Consider the following 18,628-nt stretch of genomic DNA (forward strand, 5'->3'; position numbering starts at 1 on the left):
TATCTCTACTTCCTTTCAAACTAGCGGGTTTCGACATTGTCCTAGGCATGGACTGGTTATCCAGTAATCAGGCCCAAATCATTTGCGGAAAAAGGCATATAGTGCTAAAGACTCCGAGTGGTGAATCACTTACCATTCGAGGAGATACGCAGTACGGATTACCCGAGGACGTATCTATGCTCAAAGCTTCTAGGTGTTTGAACAGAGGCTGTGTAATTTACATGGCTCAGGTGATAATTGAAGAACCTAAGCCGAAGATCGGGGATCTTCCTGTCATTTCTGAATATCCCGAGGTTTTTCCCGAAGAACTACCGGGTTTACCACCAGATAGACAAGTGGAATTCAGAATAGATATCATACCAGGAGCAGCTCCTATAGCTAGAGCACCTTACAGGCTAGCTCCTACTGAAATGAAGGAACTAAGAACCCAGTTGGATGAACTGTTGGCAAAAAGTTTTATCAGACCTAGTTCGTCTCCCTGGGGAGCACCTGTCCTGTTTGTAAAGAAGAAGGACGGATCGATGCGTTTGTGCATCGATTACCGAGAGCTAAACAAAGTTACCATAAAGAATAGATATCCTTTGCCAAGGATCGACGATCTGTTCGATCAGCTGCAAGGAGCGAGCTACTTCTCAAAGATCGACTTAAGATCGGGCTATCATCAGCTAAGGGTCAGAGATGAAGATGTACATAAGACCGCATTTAGGACTCGCTATGGTCATTACGAGTTCCTAGTGATGCCTTTTGGGCTCACAAATGCACCGGCTGCGTTCAAGGATCTCATGAATCGTGTCTGCAAGCCGTATTTGGACAAATTTGTCATCGTCTTCATCGACGATATTCTTATATATTCCAAAAGCCAAGCTGACCACGAGAAGCACCTCCGTTGCATTCTCGAATTACTACAGCGTGAGAAACTCTACGCCAAATTCTCGAAATGTGAATTCTGGCTACGAGAGGTTCAGTTTTTAGGTCACGTTGTAAGTGAGCGTGGTATCCAAGTGGATCCCGCTAAGGTAGAGGCAGTCATGGACTGGCAAGAGCCAAAGACGCTTACCGAAATTCGTAGTTTCCTGGGGTTAGCAGGATACTACAGGAGGTTTATTGAAAATTTTTCGAGAATTGCTGCACCCTTAACCTCCCTAACCAAGAAGAAGGAAAAGTTTATTTGGGGCCCAAAGCAGCAAGAGTCCTTCGAAGTTCTGAAGCAGAAGCTAAGCAACGCACCTGTGTTGACATTACCGGAAGGTACAGATGAATTCGTAGTTTACTGCGATGCATCACACACAGGCATGGGGTGCGTGCTTATGCAGAAGGGCAAGGTGATTGCCTATGCTTCAAGGCAATTAAAGGTGCACGAAAAGAATTACACCACCCACGATTAGGAGTTGGGTGCCATTGTATTTGCACTAAAATTGTGGAGGCATTACCTTTATGGTATTAAATTTGTGATTTATTCTGATCATAAAAGCCTCCAGCACCTGTTCAATTAGAAGGAGCTGAACATGAGGCAACGCCGCTGGATGGAAACATTGAATGATTATGATTGCGAGATCAGGTACCATCCCGGCAAGGCGAATGTAGTCGCTGATGCCTTGAGCAGGAAAGAAAGGGTAAAACCTATTCGAATCAATGCCAAGAGCATTGAAGTCAAGAACAATTTGATTGAGAGGATATTAGCTGCACAGCGAGAGGCTGTGTTGGAAGCTAATTATCCTAATGAAAAGTTAGGAGTAACTGAGGAGCAGTTGACTCTTAGCAAGGATGCAATCCTTAGATTAAACGGACGAATATGGGTTCCGATTTATGGAGGACTACGAGATGTTATCCTCCAGGAAGCCCATAGTTCCAAATATTCGGTCCATCCTGGAGCTGACAAAATGTATCAAGATTTAAAGGCAAATTACTGGTGGATAGGCTTGAAAAAGTCTGTGGCCGCCCACGTAGCAAAGTGCTTGACTTGTGCTCAAGTCAAAGCCGAGCACCAAAAGCCGTCTGGCTTGCTACAACAGCCTGAACTTCCCGAGTGGAAGTGGGAATGCGTAACTATGGACTTCATAACCAAGTTACCCAAAACCAGGAAAGGAAACGATACAATATGGGTCATAGTCGATAGGCTGACTAAATTAGCTCATTTTCTACCCATCAAGGAGACGTATAGCTCCGATATGTTAGCCCAACTTTATGTTGATAAGATTGTAGCCTTACACGGCATACCTGTGTCTATTATCTCCGACAGGGATACTAGATACACGTCTCATTTCTGGAAGAGTTTCCAGCAATCTTTGGGCACGCGTTTAAACTTTAGTACGGCTTACCATCCACAGATGGACGGTCAAAGTGAGCGTACTATCCAAACGCTAGAAGACATGCTTCGTGCATGTGCAATCGATTTAGGCGGTAACTGGGATAAGAATCTACCCCTGATCGAATTCTCCTACAATAATAGCTACCACACCAGCATAAAGGTTGCGCCTTTCGAGGCATTATACGGTAGGAAATGTAGATCGCCTGTTTGTTGGGCGGAAGTAGGAGAGGTCCAATTATCGGGACCAGAGATAGTTTTCCAGACGACGGACAAGATTGTCCAGATCCGAGAACGTCTCAAGGCTGCCCGTGATAGGCAAAAGAGCTACGCTGATCCGAAGCGTAAGGACCTTCACTTTGAAGTAGGTGAAAAGGTACTGCTTAAAGGGTCACCCTGGAAGGGGGTGATGCGTTTTGGCAAGAAAGGCAAACTAAGTCCAAGATACATAGGACCTTTTGAGGTCATTGAACGTGTCGGATCAGTTGCCTATAAGTTAAACTTGCCTGAAGAGCTCAATGGAATTCACAATGTGTTCCACATCTGCAATCTCAAGAAATGCTTCGCCGATGAATCATTGGTGATTCCACACACAGATGTGCATATAGATGAGAACTTAAAGTTTGTAGAAAAACCCTGTCGATTGAAGATCGACAAGTGAAAAAGCTTCGCAGAAAACACGTACCGATTGTGAAAGTAAAATGGGATGCTCGTAGAGGTCCCGAATATACGTGGGAAGTCGAAGCCACAATGAAAGAAAAATACCCTTATTTATTTGAGTAAATCTCGGGTCGAGATTTATTTTAAGGGGGTGAGGATGTAACACCTCGAATTTTTGTGTCCAATGATGTGTTAACACGTGTCATTTGATTACACGTGGCATTGATATTAAATAAAGGACTAATTTTGACAAACCTTGAAAGTATATAAATTCGAGGGTTATAAATGTCAATCAAGGGTAAATATACTGTATAGTCACCCTAAATGATGCTCATACCTTCAAACGAATAAATCATAGATCGTACGGAAGCGAAACGCGGAAGAAAGTGAGGGATTACAAACCACAGGGGTTAACTGTGTCAACATGTTTAAATTATACCTCTGAGTGACCCTTTAACGTTCCCAAGGTTTTTGTAACAGTATTATACACTCACTAGAATGTAATATATAAATTCCGCGAAGTTCCGTTATAAAACGAAAAAGTTACGATCGAATTCGTGTGAGAAGGGTTAAAAGCGTCAATAATATAAATTAAGGCCTTCTGGAATATAAATAAATTAACCAGGGGCTTAACGACATGGGTAAATAACGCGAGGTCCCTAATCGTAATTAATCAAGGGCCTTATCGCAAAGTTACCCCTTCAAACCCGAAAGGCCAGGTAATTAATTACCAAGATTTTTAATCATTACAAAAAGATTTGAAAAAGATTTAATTTTAACCCCTTACGGACCGTAAAGGGTATGCCTTACGGACCGTAAGGAGGGGGAATGATTGCTGAGATCCGCCTATGGCTTACGGACCGCAAGGCCGAAGCCATACGGTCCGTAAGCAGCGCCCAGCGACAGATTGTTGGCTGTTGGCTGATTTAAGCGCCAAGACATGAATTTATGGGTTTTTCAGAGGTATGGTTGCCCCCTACTCGACCCATAACCCTCTAGGACACATGCCACTGATCCACATTCATCCATAGCATGAGTTGTAATGATCTAAAGGCTTGTCCTCGACTATAAATAAGCACCTTATGCTCACAACATTCATCACAACTCAAACACTCTCATCTGATCATTCCAAAAGCTTTCAAGTCTTCTTCTCTGCTCTATAATCAAGTCTTAACTTCAGTAAGTTGCTTAGATCCTTTGTCGTTCAATTCATGCTTAGTAAGTAGCTAGAAACCAAACCGTCGTAAATACGGTTTGACTTTAAAATAAATCCAAGAAGGTTCAGTCTTATGACGAATCAAAGGTAGTTATGAGTTGGTAATAATGTGGGTAATAAACCTCTAAGAGGGCTCCCTCTGATCACCACTCTAACTAGCTCAAATGTCGAGTCAAACGGTCGGTTAAAAAGTCAACAGAAAGCTATTTTTGCGATTTATGCATAATCTGTAAGTATATGCTATGGAACCTGTTTAGACACTCTTAAAACATGATATTAAGTATATAAACTTGTTTGCGCTCGTTTGAATCGACCATTTGCTATATTGACCCGGTTCGGAGCCGAATGTCGCAAAAGTTTGACTTTTGCTTTGACTTCAGTTCTGACCCGTTTTAGTGAGGTATAGATATGCCTTAGGACTCTCTTAGGACCAGGTTACATGATGGCATAGACCTCTGTGATCGGTTCAGGAATTGTCTGAGTCTTTTACGCATTTCCGTTAATCGCCTAAAAGTTGACCGTAACGGCCTTTTTGAAATAAAACGAGTATTTCGGACACGTGAACGGACCATAACCTTGCTTATTAAATTATAAGCATGTCCTTAAAGTTTCACGTCAATCCGAGGTCTAGAATGAGAGTTATGCTAAATAGCGCAATTAAAGTAAACTTTGGTAATAAACGGCGCAATTAGCATAACGCCCATCTAAACCAAGATTTCGTCACCAAAACTTTTACCCACTGTTATAAAATAATATTTTTGGAATTTTAAAGATTTTTAATAATATTTACCTTGCTCATAACCTGCGGTTATGGCTACGGTTCGGTAAATACCGAATATGCCCTTTTCGGCCAAAACATGAGTTCTACAAGGTCTTTTGACCCGATTCCAGTTGCTACTGATTTTAAATAATAAATAAAGTATTTTAAACTTTATAAACTATTCGGGAAACTCAGATTTCCTGTAGAACTCGAAAAGCTCTTTAAAAGTCTTTAAAATGACCGAAAAACCCCTACGGGGCGATATATTAACTAAAACTCGTTACGGGCATCACGGAAGGTATCTTACTGATACCACAACCTCTTTAAGGTACATTGACTTAGGAAATAAGCGTAAGACTCTCATGGTTAACCGTTCCGCCTATTGCGCGCACGGTTCGGCTTATGGAACTAGTTTCCATAAAATAGCCGATACGGGTCAAACTATATTATTTTGACCCCAAAATACAGAGTGTGAACATTGAACCCATATAAAACAAGTCTCTGAACTTGTTTGGGGCAGAATCACATTCCATTCTCGGTTTTCGCCTTTCACGCGATTAATCCATACCTATATATCGGAACCAACCGGTCTAGGCTACGGCTAATATAAGACCCGTTAGGATTCTAAGAGGTTAATTAAAACCTTCGTTCCAGATTAGGAGCCCCAGTAAAAGCTATCGGTGATTTAATCAAATTAAGGAATATACTTGCAAAGGTAAATACTTTTAACTTATTTCCCCTATACGGGCTTGGGATACGGTATAATATTTACCGCTTGATTAAGCATCATATCTTCCATCGCTTAGGTGGTTAATTAAATATTATGATCGGCTCATTTAAACAGTTTTGTTTCTTAAAAGCCTTTGGGGGGTTAATGACCGTTGTCCCGGATATCCTTGGCATCATTTTACGAAATGGCCACGACCATCGACATCCCGGTGTAGGCGTACACCCGGTATATATTGTCGACATTTAATTAAAAGACGTAGCCGTTGGTTTCTATACTACGGTTTTACGCAATGTGGTGTGTCTATTAATCTTTAACCCGGCACGACCCGGACTACTGGACGCATAAAAGAACATGTAATACGTTCACAAGATTTTAATAATTTTCCCAAGTTATAAAAGAGTTTGTGCCTTGTGCATTCAAATCAATTTTAATAAACATTTTCAAATGTGTCAGTTGAATGTATTTACCAGTGTAAACTGACGTATTTTCCCCAAAAAGATTAAGTGCAGGTACTATACGAAAATTGGCTGGTATTAGCTTCCTAAGCATCACGAATAGTCTCGCAAACTCGATGCCGTATCTGAATGAACAATATTTTATTATTTTGATCCGCTGTGGATACATTTGACTTCTGTAATATATTTGATATTACCACCAGAGGTTGAAGTATATATTTATCTTTAAAGTTTCCGCTATGCATTTATATATTTGTGTGGTTTGACTATATTGTTGCCAACTACGTCACGGTAATCCCCCACCGGTCCCACCGGTGATACACGTGGAAATCGGGGTGTGACACGAACACTTAAGAGTCTTTGGTTGTAGTGCTAACGATTTGTTAGAAGATGGTGACAGAGATAAGTTAGACTCAAAGTCCAAGAAGTGCACATTCATTGGTTATGGGTCAGAAAAAATGGGTTACAGGCTTTGGGATAATGAAAGCAGAAAAGTAATCAAAAGCAAACCCCACATAGTTTGCTAGATTTCTTATAAAGTTTGGTTGGAAATCATACGAGCAGCCCACATAATTTGGAAAAGCCCAACATGATCATTATAATCATCTGTCAAAGGCATTCCCCACCTGCATTTGATATTTTCCATCTTTTAAAAAAATGCAGATTGAAGTAGTAAATGTGTAACAAAATTTGTTTGGATAGAAATTCATACCATGTAACCCTTAAGATTAATCGGACTTCCTGCATTTGCTATGTTATATCTCACAATGGCTTGGCTTAATTGAGGAACATAATGTCCTGATAAAGGTTCAAACTAATCAATTAGCATAAATCATACTCATTGACTTTTGAGGTCAAAACATGTAACTTATAAAATTCAAATTCACATAAATTTTGTTACAAAGCTAAGGCCAAATTTTCTATAATCGACAATAAGCTAGAGAGGGTCTGTTAACCCGACAATGGAAACCAGAAACATAGTTATAAAATTCAAATTCAAATTCACATCAATTTCACCACTGCAATACACAGTCAGACTTCTTGGTGGTGACCAGAGTAAGTCTCGACGATATGCGATCTGATTCGGACATCGTTGTTTACGATCCGACCGTCCATTCCTCCGGTTAAGAGAATGTGATTGTTCCAATCTAATGACCCGACACGTGAATCATGGCAGCCTCTCAAAGTCCTCAACTGTTCAAACAAAAAAAGATTAATTTAGAAAACAAAATTAATAATAAAAGATTAAATGAAATCAGTGTTTCAAAGAACAGATTAGGAGTACCAGTTTGTTAGTGGTATGATCCCAGAGTTAGATTCCGTAATTGTTTAAGCCGATGGAGATGTGACGGTCGTCAGGCGCCCATTTAATGCTTGTCACGGGACCCGTGTCGTCGTCTACGGTAACGAGTTCTGCGGTGCTACCATTTGTAGCGTTCAAGAGATAGGCCGTGTTTGATAGGGCAATCGCGAGAACATTGCTAGTCACCCAGTCCAAAAGATTCAAGTAGAAATCATCTTGTATATCTGGTGCGTCCCATGTCCTCTCAGAAGTCTGTAATAAAATAAAATCCCGATTTAGGGCCATAAACAATAACATAAGTTTGCATCTAAGAACAAATTGATCCAGTGAAAATCTTAAAATTGAATCTAGTTATGAACATTTTAACAATCAAAATCATACTAAAACTAGAGAGGGTCTGTTAACCCGACAATGGGAACCAGAAACATAAAACCTAATTGTAATATTATATAAACAAATCACAATTTCACAAAAACCTAATTATATCAACAAATCACAATTTCACAAAACTCCGGCGTGACGCTTGATATGTACACGTTTCAAGTAATCAAAAATTCAAAAACCTCAATAAATCAATAATTAATCGCACAAAAATTAAGCGATCAACTGCAAAATTGGTGTTAAGTAAGTTATACCTCGGCCGAACATCGGTGAAAGTCACCTCAGGTCGTCGGACCACCGTCTTCAACCTCCATATCTGAACCGCCATTTTTCAACCCGGACTAATCCATCTTGTTTTGTTGTCATTGATCAGGTACCCTTATCATCGGTACCCCTAGCCGTCGTCCCTGATCTGGTCTCGAAAACCCTTGCCACTGGCGCCCTTAGCCGCCGCCTCTTTTACTCTTCTTCTCCGGGCAGGAAACTTTATGTCATTCTCTCTCTCGAAAGAGAGTTGCAGGTCAGAGGGTTGTGGTAGTTGTTTATGGTATAAGCGGTGATGATGAGTTGCACCGGAACAGTGGATGATGGTGAGGGTTTAGATGATTGGAGAAGGTTTCAAAGGGCAGGTGTTTCAAAAGGACAGGAGTGTTAGATGAGTGTCTTGTGAGTGAGGAAAGAATATACATAGGGATAAGAGAAAGATACCGACAGAAGAGAGAGAAAGAGAAAATGTAAAATGTCTAAACTACCCTTTTAATTATCATTATTTGTTATTGAGGTGACATTTTCTAATTGGTTGAAATTGGTTCTTACGGTTCTCAAAACTGGAGGTGGTTTTCATTTGATCCGAAGCCTATATATATATATATATATATATGAGAGGGTCTTACAGAGGCAATGTGTAACACCTCGAAATTTTTGTGTCCAATAATGTGTCGACACGTGTCATGAGTTTACACGTGGTTTTAAATACTAAATAAAGGACTAAAGTTGACAAACCTTGAAAGTATGTAAATTCGAGGGTTAAAAATGTCAACGAGGGGTAAATGTACTGTATAGTAACCCTAAATGATGTTCGTACCTTCAAACGAATAAATCATGGATCGTACGGAGCGAAACGCGGGAGAAAGTGAGAGATTACAAGCTACAGGGGTTAATTGTGTCAAAATGTTTAATTTATACCTCTGATTGACCCTTTGACGAACCCGAGGCTTTGTAACAGTAAAATACGCTCACTAGAATATACGATATAAATTCCGCGAAGTTCCGTTTTAAAACGAGAAAGTTATGATCAAATTCGTATGCGAGGGGTTAAAAGCGTCGACAATAAAAGTTGAGGCTTTTCGAATAATAATTAAACTAACCGGGGACTTAACAATGCGGGTAAAAGTCACGAGGCCCTTAATTGTAAATAATCAAGGGCCAAATCGCAAAGTTACCCCTTCGAAACCGAAAGGTCAGGTTAATGATTACAAAAGATTTGAAAATCTTGGAAATCAGACCTCAGGCGGGAAGTGTGAGTGAAACCAGCAAGCCAATGCGGGCCGCGCGCCACCTGAAGATCCGTTTACTGACATGAGGACTCAGGCGGCCCGCGTCCATGTTGTCTGATCTCTAATGCGGGCCGCGTGGGAGTCCCAGATGCAGAATTCTTGGACAGATTCAATGTGTGAGCTTGTGAACGATCTTGTGTGCATTAATTGAAGCATGGGCGCCCTCTACATGTCCCCTAGCACCTTAGGACACCTGCTGATCATCCATGAGCAATCCTAGAGTGAGTTGTAATGATCTTGAGCTAAGTTTTTCACTATAAAAGGCATGGTAGTGTTCCATTGTGAAACACACCTCAAACCTGCCTTCTGATCATTTCTGGAGCTCTCAAGTATTCTCCTAACATCCTTACTCGTGCACCAAGCTTCTGTAAGTGTGCCTACCCTTTCATGGCTTAGTTTTTGCTTAGTTTAGCTTAAAAATCAATCCGTCGTAAATAACGCTTGACTTTGAGATAAATCACAAATGGTCCAGTGGTTTGTCGAATCAAAGATAGTTATATGATGGTAATCATGTGGGCTTTAAACCCCTAAAAGGGCACCCTATGATTCCCACTCTAACTAGTCCGAATGTCGAGTCAAACGTGCTTAGAAAAAGTCAACAGAAATGCTATTTTGCGATTTAATGCATAATCAGTAATGTAGATGATGTGTAACCTGTTTAAACACTCATAAAACATGATAATAAGTATATTAACTAGTCTAAGCTTGTTTGATCCGACCATTTACTGTTTTGACCCGGTTCGGAGCCGAAAATCGCAAAGCTTTGACTTTTTCATTGACTTCAGTTCTGACCCGTTAAAGTATGATTTAGATATGCCTTAAGACTCTCTTAGGACCAGGTTACATGGTGGTATAACCCTCTGTGACCGGTTCGTTGTTTGTCCGAGTCTTTTACACAATTCCGTTAAATGCTTAAAAGTTGACCGTAACGCCCTTTTTAAATTAAAACGAGAATTTCGGACATGTGAATGAACCATAACCTTAGTTACTGATTTCTAAACATGTCCCTAAAATTTCACGTCAATCCGAGGTCCAGAATAGGAGTTATGCTAAATAGCGCAAATTACGGAAACTTTAGTAATTAAATAGCGCAATTAGCATAACGCCTATCTAAACCCAGATTTCGACATTAAACCTTTTACACACTGATGTAAAATAATATTTTGGGATTTTTAAAGATTTTTATTTATTTTTAACCTCCTCATAACCTGCGGTTATGGCAACAGTTCGGTAAATACCGAATGTACCCATTTCGGCCATAACTTGAGTTCTACAAGGTCTTTTGACCCGATTCCAGTTGCTACTGATTTTATATAATAAATAAAGTATTTTAGACTTTATAAACTGTTCGGGAAACTCATATTTCCTGTAGAACTCAGAAACCTCTTTTATAACCGTTAAAAAGACCGAAATACCCCTACGGGGCATAAAGTGGATTTAAACTCGTTACGGGCATTATGGAAGGTATCCTACTGATACCACAACCTCTTTAAAGCATATTGATTTAGGAAACCAGTGTAGGACTCTTACGGTTACCCGTTACACCATTTGCGCGCGCGGTTCGGCTTATGTAACTTGTTTACATAAACTAGCCGAAACGGGTCAAACCATATTGTTTTGACCCCAAAATCCAGAGTGTGATTATTATACCCGTATAAAACAAGTCTTCAAACTTGTTGGGTCCAAATCACATTCCATTAACGGTTTTCGCCTTTCACGCGATTAAACCGTAACTATACTTTGAAACTGACCGGTCTAAGCTACGGCTAAATTAAAGACCCGTTAGGATTCTAATAGGTTATTTTAAACCTCCGTTCCAGAATAGGAGACCAGTAAAAGCTATCTGCAAATTACTTCGATTAAGGATTTATACTTGCAAAGGTAAATACTTTTAACTTATTTTCCGTTATACGGGCTTGGGTTACGGTGTATGGCATACCGATTGATCGGGCATCAAATTATCCACAGTTAAGTGGGTAATTGAATAAATTTGATCGGCTCGTTTAAACAGTCTTGTTACTTAAAAGCCTTTGGGGGGTTAATGACCATGTCCCGGATATCCCTGGCATCATTTTACGAAATGGCCACGACCTAAGCGCGGAGTGTAGGCGTACACTCGTCAGTGCATAAATAGTCGCTGTGGTGTGTCTATTTATCTTTAACCCGGACTTGATCCGGGCTACTGAACGCATAAGGAACATGTAATTCGTTCACAAGATTATATATTTAAATAATTCTCCCAAGTTATAAAAGAGTTTGTGCCTTGTGCATTCAAATCAATTTTAAATAAACATTTTTCAAAAGTGTCGGTTGAATGTATTTACCAGTGTAAACTGACGTATTTTCCCAAAAAGATTAAATGCAGGTACTAAACGTAATTGGCTGGCTATATCTCCTTAGCATCTTAAAGAGTCTCGCAAGCTTGAGATGTCTTCGCCTGTGAACAATACTTATATTTTATTTGATCCCCTGTGGATACTTTTCGACTATGCGTAATACATTTGATATTACAAACAATGGTTGAAATATAATTATCTTTATGCTTCCGCTGTGCATTCATATATTTTGTGGTTTGACTATATTGTTGCCAACTACGTCACGATAATCCCCCACCGGGCCCACCGGTGAGACACGTGAAAATCGGGGTGTGACAGGTTGGTATCAGAGCCAACACTGAGTGAATTAAACACTAGCCTTTGTGTTTAATCTCAGTTACACAATTGCACATACTTGAGTCTAGACAAGAACATAGGACAAATTCGAGTTGTTATTCCAGTTTGTCTTTTTATTGTTTATTGTTATTTAAAGTTTTGAAAGCAGGAAATATGCCACCTGCAATTAGATGAGGAAGAGGAGGAAGAGGCAAAAGGACGATCGTTAATCACAATGATCACGAGGCTGGACCTTCGAACATGCGAGCTCCTTCCAGTACAAGAAGTGAGGAACCACAGAGACGAAGGAGAAACCTCTTTGAACTTGCGAGACATTCTACCTCGCATAGCTCAACACCTTCGTACCGCCATTCTTTCGGACCAAACTTAGAAAATGACCCCAATAACCCTCAACCATCATTTATACCTCTCCAGCGATCTGCTTCGCACCGTTCTTATGGCGATCCTTCTCCTTTCTTCATAGGACAGTTTAACCCGGCGGATTACGTCCAAGAGCCAATAGGGTATAACCCTTTAGGACCAGAGGACCACTTTTCTGAAGATAATGCAGTGGATATGGACGAGGATACAGACCCCGTCGAGCCTGCAAGGGGTACTCCCAACCATCCAATCGAGATCTCTGATGGGTCATCCTTTCATGGAACACCCTATCAACGTCCCGACAGTTATCAGGCGAGGTTTGACCAATGTAATTGGTGCTTCACACCATCTCATCACTTCTCGCCTCATGATCAACAGCAGCAACAGGATCCTTCTGAGGATTCGCGGTTTGTGGCAGTTCCGCCACCGCCACCGCCACCAGTTCAACCGATAATTCCAAATCCGCCAAGGCGTAGAAGATTAGGCGCACGGATGTCCACCCGAGGAGGGGAATTCCATTTCAGCACCCCTCGCCACTCGAGTGCGAGTCACTTTCCGTCAGTGCTTGAAGAAGAACCACAATTAGGTGAACCTTCGGGTCACCCTGCAGAGGTGAATTCTGCACCAGTTGCACCACCTCCGCCACCATTCGGATACGATAATCCGATACCAGCGTACGGCGGCTCCACCGCATACAATCCGTTTGAGCAGCCGACTCACACGCACTACAACTATAACTATGATGCCGATCCATATGTGGTAGCGGCTAATTATAATGCCCTCCATGGAACCTCTTGGAGACCAGATTACTCAGCTCATGGGTATCCAATACCTCCTAGACCTCCGGTTCAACAACCGTCGCAACAGCCACGTTTTTCTCCACCGGAGCAAGAAGAAATACTCCACCGTCTAAACCGTGTGGAACGAGACTTCGAACAAGAACGTAAGAGTAATCGTGGATTTCTCAAGGGCCTAGCAAACCTACTAAAAGGGAGGAAGAAACGAGACCGTTAGTCTCCTTATGTATTGTTATATTTGCAATTTAGTCCCTGCGTGGACATTTATCGTGTTTAGTCCCTGCGCGGACAATTACTTCCAGTCCCTGCGTGGACTTATCTTTTTAGTCCCTGTGTGGACATCTATCTATGTATTTGGGCCCTGCGTGGACTTGTTTTCCGTAAACCTCTGCGTAGGTATTTATTTATTTAAAAAAAAGTCCCGTTTAGGGCAATATATAAGCATTATTATGATTAATGGAATGTTATGTTATGAAATTTCATTTTATTAGATACGTTCTTATATGAAATAAATCAAAAATCACTCCTTTTTAAATTAATCTGCTTAAATAATGAATCTTAAGAGTGAAACCTAGCCAGGTGTCATTATAAGACCCGACTAAGATGGTAAGACCTAATTAAAAGATCCAGACTTCCAGTTAACCGCTGTAAACATGTTAACGTTCTTGGCAGATGTGATTCGTTAAAATCGCACGCGTCATTCTTATATAAGAATCCTTTTAAGGATTCCAAAGCCCAAATTAATGATTTGTAAATCATGGGTTAAATCATCAATGAAGATGATCACTTATTAAACATCCATTAGCGATGTAGTGCCTACGGGCCAAACTTATTAAACATCCGTTAGTGATGTCGTGCCTACGGGCCATACTTATTGTCATATAAGACAAAAGACCGTTGTAGTCTATGACTCCCTGTCGGAAAAGGTAAAAGGACTACGGTTCAAACCTTCATGCCTCGATTCTCTGTAATCCCGGCTTATATTATAAAAACGTCCTTGTGACCAGGCTTTTGTGCCACTAACAATATTGTTTGTAATTGGGATAAGATATATTCAAATCCTAAATAAATGTGAGTAACAAATTAACCAGATATGGTCTCTGTTACCCTGGTTAATGAATTGCCATAAAAGACAATTCCATAATAAACTCCTAAACAAAACTTTTTCGTTATCTTCTGTAGCAGATTCAAGTTACGATGGCTGATTCCAATGAAGTGAATAGTCACTCGAAAGAAGATGAAAATGATAATGCCCAGATTCATTTGACGGGCGCGGAATTGAAAGCTCTTGTCGACGGTGCTGTTAAGGCAGCCTTGGATCGACAGTATGAAGAGTACACTGAGTCCCGGAGCAGAACCATATCCAAACCACACTCAAAGCCGAAAACCCACTCAAAATCTCACAGCAAACCACCGTCTAAGCCCAAAAGGGACGATGATAAACACTCATCCAATGAAAACAGTGTCGGTCCTAAGGAAAAAGTGTATACTGATGCATCTCGCGCCAGGGGCTGCACCTACAAATATTTTGTATCTTACAAACCCCGAGATTTCACTGGGGAGAAAGGCGCGGTAGATTGTATGACGTGGCTAGACGAGATGGACACCGTGGTGGACATCAGTGGTTGCGCAGAGAGAGACGTGGTAAAGTTTGTTTCGCAATCATTCAAGGGCGAAGCCCTGGCTTGGTGGAGATCTCTGGTTCAGGCCTCGGGGAAGACTGTTTTATACAGCATGACGTGGGAGGAATTCATTTCTCTCATCAAGGAAAATTTCTGCCCTCAACACGAGGTTGAAAAGATCGAGTCCGACTTCCTGTCGTTAGTTATGACGAACCTTAACTGTCAAGCTTACCTCACGAGCTTCAACACAATGTCCCAGTTGGTTCCGTATCTGGTAACCCCGGAGCCAAAGAGAATAGCTCGTTTTATCGGTGGTTTAGCCCCCGAAATAAAGGCAAGCGTAACGGCCTCTCGGCCAGCGACCTTTAGATCTGTAGCCGACATATCTTTGTCCCTCACTCTGGATGCGGTCCGAAAAAGATCGCTGAGGAACAAAGAGGCTGAGAAGAGAAAGCGTGAAGATGATACTTCACGAAGGTCGAACAAGAAACACCGTGGAAACGGTGACAACAAGAGAGGGTCTGAGTCAAGGAAGGATGGGCAACAGTCTGGTGAGAAGCCCAAGTGCAAGAATTGCAAGAGACACCATATGGAAAGTGCAGACTCGAATCAAACTCGCAGACTCAGTCAAAGTCATTTGCTTGCGGGTTATGCAAGTCCAAGGACCACAAGACCGTGGATTGCAAAAAGATAAAGGATGCAACTTGCTACAGCTGTAATGAGAAGGGGCACATTAGAACCAACTGCCCTAAGAATGCCAAGAAGCCTGAAGAGGCCAAGAAGACCAATGCGAGAGTCTTCAGAATGGATGCGAAAGAAGCAGTGCTAGACGATAACGTGATCATAGGTACTTTCCTCGTAAATGATATCTTTGCAAGAGTACTTTTTGATTCGGGCGCTGATAAGTCTTTCGTAGATCATAAATTTTGCAAATTGCTGAATATGCCTGTCAAAACCTTAAATGTGAATTATGAGGTAGAGCTAGCAGATGGCACCATAGAAACCGTCTCCACTGTGTTAGATGGATGTGTGATATCCATTAAGAACCACTCTTTTCCTCTATCTCTACTTCCCTTTAAATTGGTTGGTTTTGACATAGTTCTGGGTATGGACTGGTTATCTCACAACCAGGCCAAAATCGTCTGCAACAGAAAGCAAGTGGTGATAAAGACTCCGTCTGGTGAATCGCTTACCATTCGGGGAGATACCCAGTACGGATTGCCTGAGCAAGTGACTATGCTCAAGGCTTCAAAATGTCTAAAGAAGGGTTGTGTCATCTACATGGCACAGGTGATTTTTGATGAGCCTAAACCGAAGATAGAAGACATTCCCGTCATTTTGGAATATCCAAAAGTTTTCCCTGAAGATCTACCTGGTTTGCCAATAGATAGGCAACTGGAATTCAGGATCGATATCATCCCTGGAGCAGCACCGGTTGCTAGAGCACCTTACAGGTTAGCATCAACCGAAAGTTGAGGACACAACTAGATGAGCTGCTAGCTAAAGGTTTCATCAAACCTAGTTCGTCTCCCTGGGGAGCACCAGTCCTGTTTGTCAAGAAGAAGGACGGATCGATGCATCTGTGCATTGATTATCGCGAGATTAATAAAGTCACGATAAAGAATAGGTATCCTTTGCCGAGGATCGACGATTTGTTCGATTAGTTACAAGGGGCAAGTTATTTCTCGAAGATTGATTTGAGGTCAGGCTACCATCACCTGAAAGTCAGAGATGAAGACGTACATAAAACCGCATTTAGGACTCGTTATGGTCACTATAAGTTCCTAGTGATGCCTTTTGGGCTCACTAATGCACCGGCCGCGTTCATGGATCTCATGAATCGCGTTTGCAAGCCGTACTTAGACAAATTCGTCATCGTTTTCATCGACGATATTCTTATTTACTCGAAGAACCGAGCTGACCATGAGAAACACCTTCGTTGTATTCTCAAACTCCTGCATCATGAGAAACTTTATGCCAAATTCTCTAAGTGCGAATTCTGGCTTCGAGAAGTCCAATTCCTAGGACATGTTGTCAGCGAGCGTGGTATCCAAGTGGATCCCGCTAAAGTAGAAGCTGTCATGAATTGGCAAGAGCCAAAGACGCCTACAGAGATTCGTAGTTTCCTAGGGTTAGCAGGATATTACAGGCGATTCATTGAGAATTTTTCAAGGATTGTTGCGCCCTTAACTTCTTTAACCAAGAAGAAAATAAAGTTCTTTTGGGGCCCTAAGCAGCAAGAGTCCTTTGATATTCTGAAACAAAAGTTGAGCAACGCTCCTGTACTGACATTGCCTGAAGGTACCGAAGAGTTCGTAGTTTACTGCGATGCATCACACACTGGCATGGGATGTGTGCTTATGCAGAAAGGCAAGGTTATTGCCTATGCTTCAAGACAGTTAAAGGTGCATGAGAAGAATTACACCACCCATGACTTGGAGTTGGGTGCCGTTGTGTTCGCACTAAAACTGTGGCGGCATTATCTGTACGGTATCAAGTTTGTGATCTATTCTGATCATAAGAGCCTTCAACATCTGTTTAATCAGAAGGAGTTAAACATGAGGCAACGCCGTTGGATGGAGACTTTAAATGATTATGATTGTGAAATCAGATATCATCCCGGCAAAGCGAATTTAGTCGCTGATTTCCTGAGTCGGAAAGAAAGGGTGAAACCCATCCGAATCAATGCCAAGAGCATTGAAGTGAAGAATAATTTGATTGAAAGATTGTTAGCTGCACAGAGGGAAGCTGTGTTGGAAGCTAACTATCCTAAGGAGAAGCTAGGAGTAACTGAAAAGCAGTTAACTCTTAGCAAGGACGGAATTTTACGATTAAATGGACGAATATGGGTTCCAATTTATGGAGGACTTCAAGATGTCATTCTCCAGGAAGCCCATAGTTCTAAATACTCCGTCCATCCTGGAGCAGATAAAATATACCAGGATCTAAAGGCAAATTATTGGTGGATAGGCTTGAAAAAGTCTGTGGCCGCTTATGTAGCCAAATGCTTGACTTGTGCGCAAGTCAAAGCTGAGCATCAAAAGCCGTCAGGCTTGCTACAACAGCCTGAACTTCCCGAATGGAAGTGGGAATGTGTAACTATGGATTTTATTACCAAGTTACCCAAGACGAGGAAAGGAAATGATACAATATGGGTTATAGTTGATCGACTGACTAAGTCAGCACATTTCTTATCCATCAAGGAGACTTATAGCTCCGACATGTTAGCCCAGTTATACGTTGATAAGATTGTAGCCTTACATGGCATACCTGTGTCTATTATCTCTGACCGAGATACTAGATACACGTCTCATTTTTGGAAAAGCTTCCAGCAATCTTTGGGCACACGTTTGAATTTTAGTACGGCTTACCATCCTCAGACAGACGGTCAGAGTGAGCGTACTATTCAGACGTTGGAAGACATGCTTCGTGCATGTGCTATCGATTTGGGTGGTAGTTGGGATAAGAACCTACCATTAATCGAATTCTCCTACAACAATAGCTACCATACCAGCATTAAGGCTGCGCCCTTCGAGGCATTCTACGGTAGAAAGTGTAGATCGCCTGTTTGTTGGGCGAAAGTTGGAGATGTCCAATTATCAGGACCAGAGATAGTCTTCGAAACGACGGACAAGATTGTCTAGATTCGAGACCATCTCAAGGCTGCCCGAGATAGGCAGAAGAGTTACGCAGATCCAAAGCGTAAAGATTTTCACTTCGAAGTAGGTGAAAAAGTGTTACTTAAAGTATCACCCTGGAAGGGGGTGATGCGTTTCGGTAAGAAAGGCAAACTAAGCCCGAGATACATAGG

At 41.5% G+C, this 18,628-nt stretch overlaps 1 long non-coding RNA gene across 1 annotated transcript; it reads right to left on the bottom strand.

Moving 5' to 3' along the window:
• Positions 1-6,954: 6,954 nt before the first annotated feature.
• On the bottom strand, positions 6,955-8,482 carry LOC110882869. The gene is made up of 3 exons (XR_002560264.2): positions 8,065-8,482; positions 7,412-7,681; positions 6,955-7,320 (listed from the first exon to the last, which is right to left on the bottom strand). It is a non-coding gene; the product is annotated as an uncharacterized LOC110882869 (long non-coding RNA).
• Positions 8,483-18,628: the final 10,146 nt, after the last annotated feature.

This window comes from Helianthus annuus, chromosome 10 (assembly GCF_002127325.2).
Source record: "Helianthus annuus cultivar XRQ/B chromosome 10, HanXRQr2.0-SUNRISE, whole genome shotgun sequence".
NCBI lineage: Eukaryota > Viridiplantae > Streptophyta > Magnoliopsida > Asterales > Asteraceae > Helianthus > Helianthus annuus.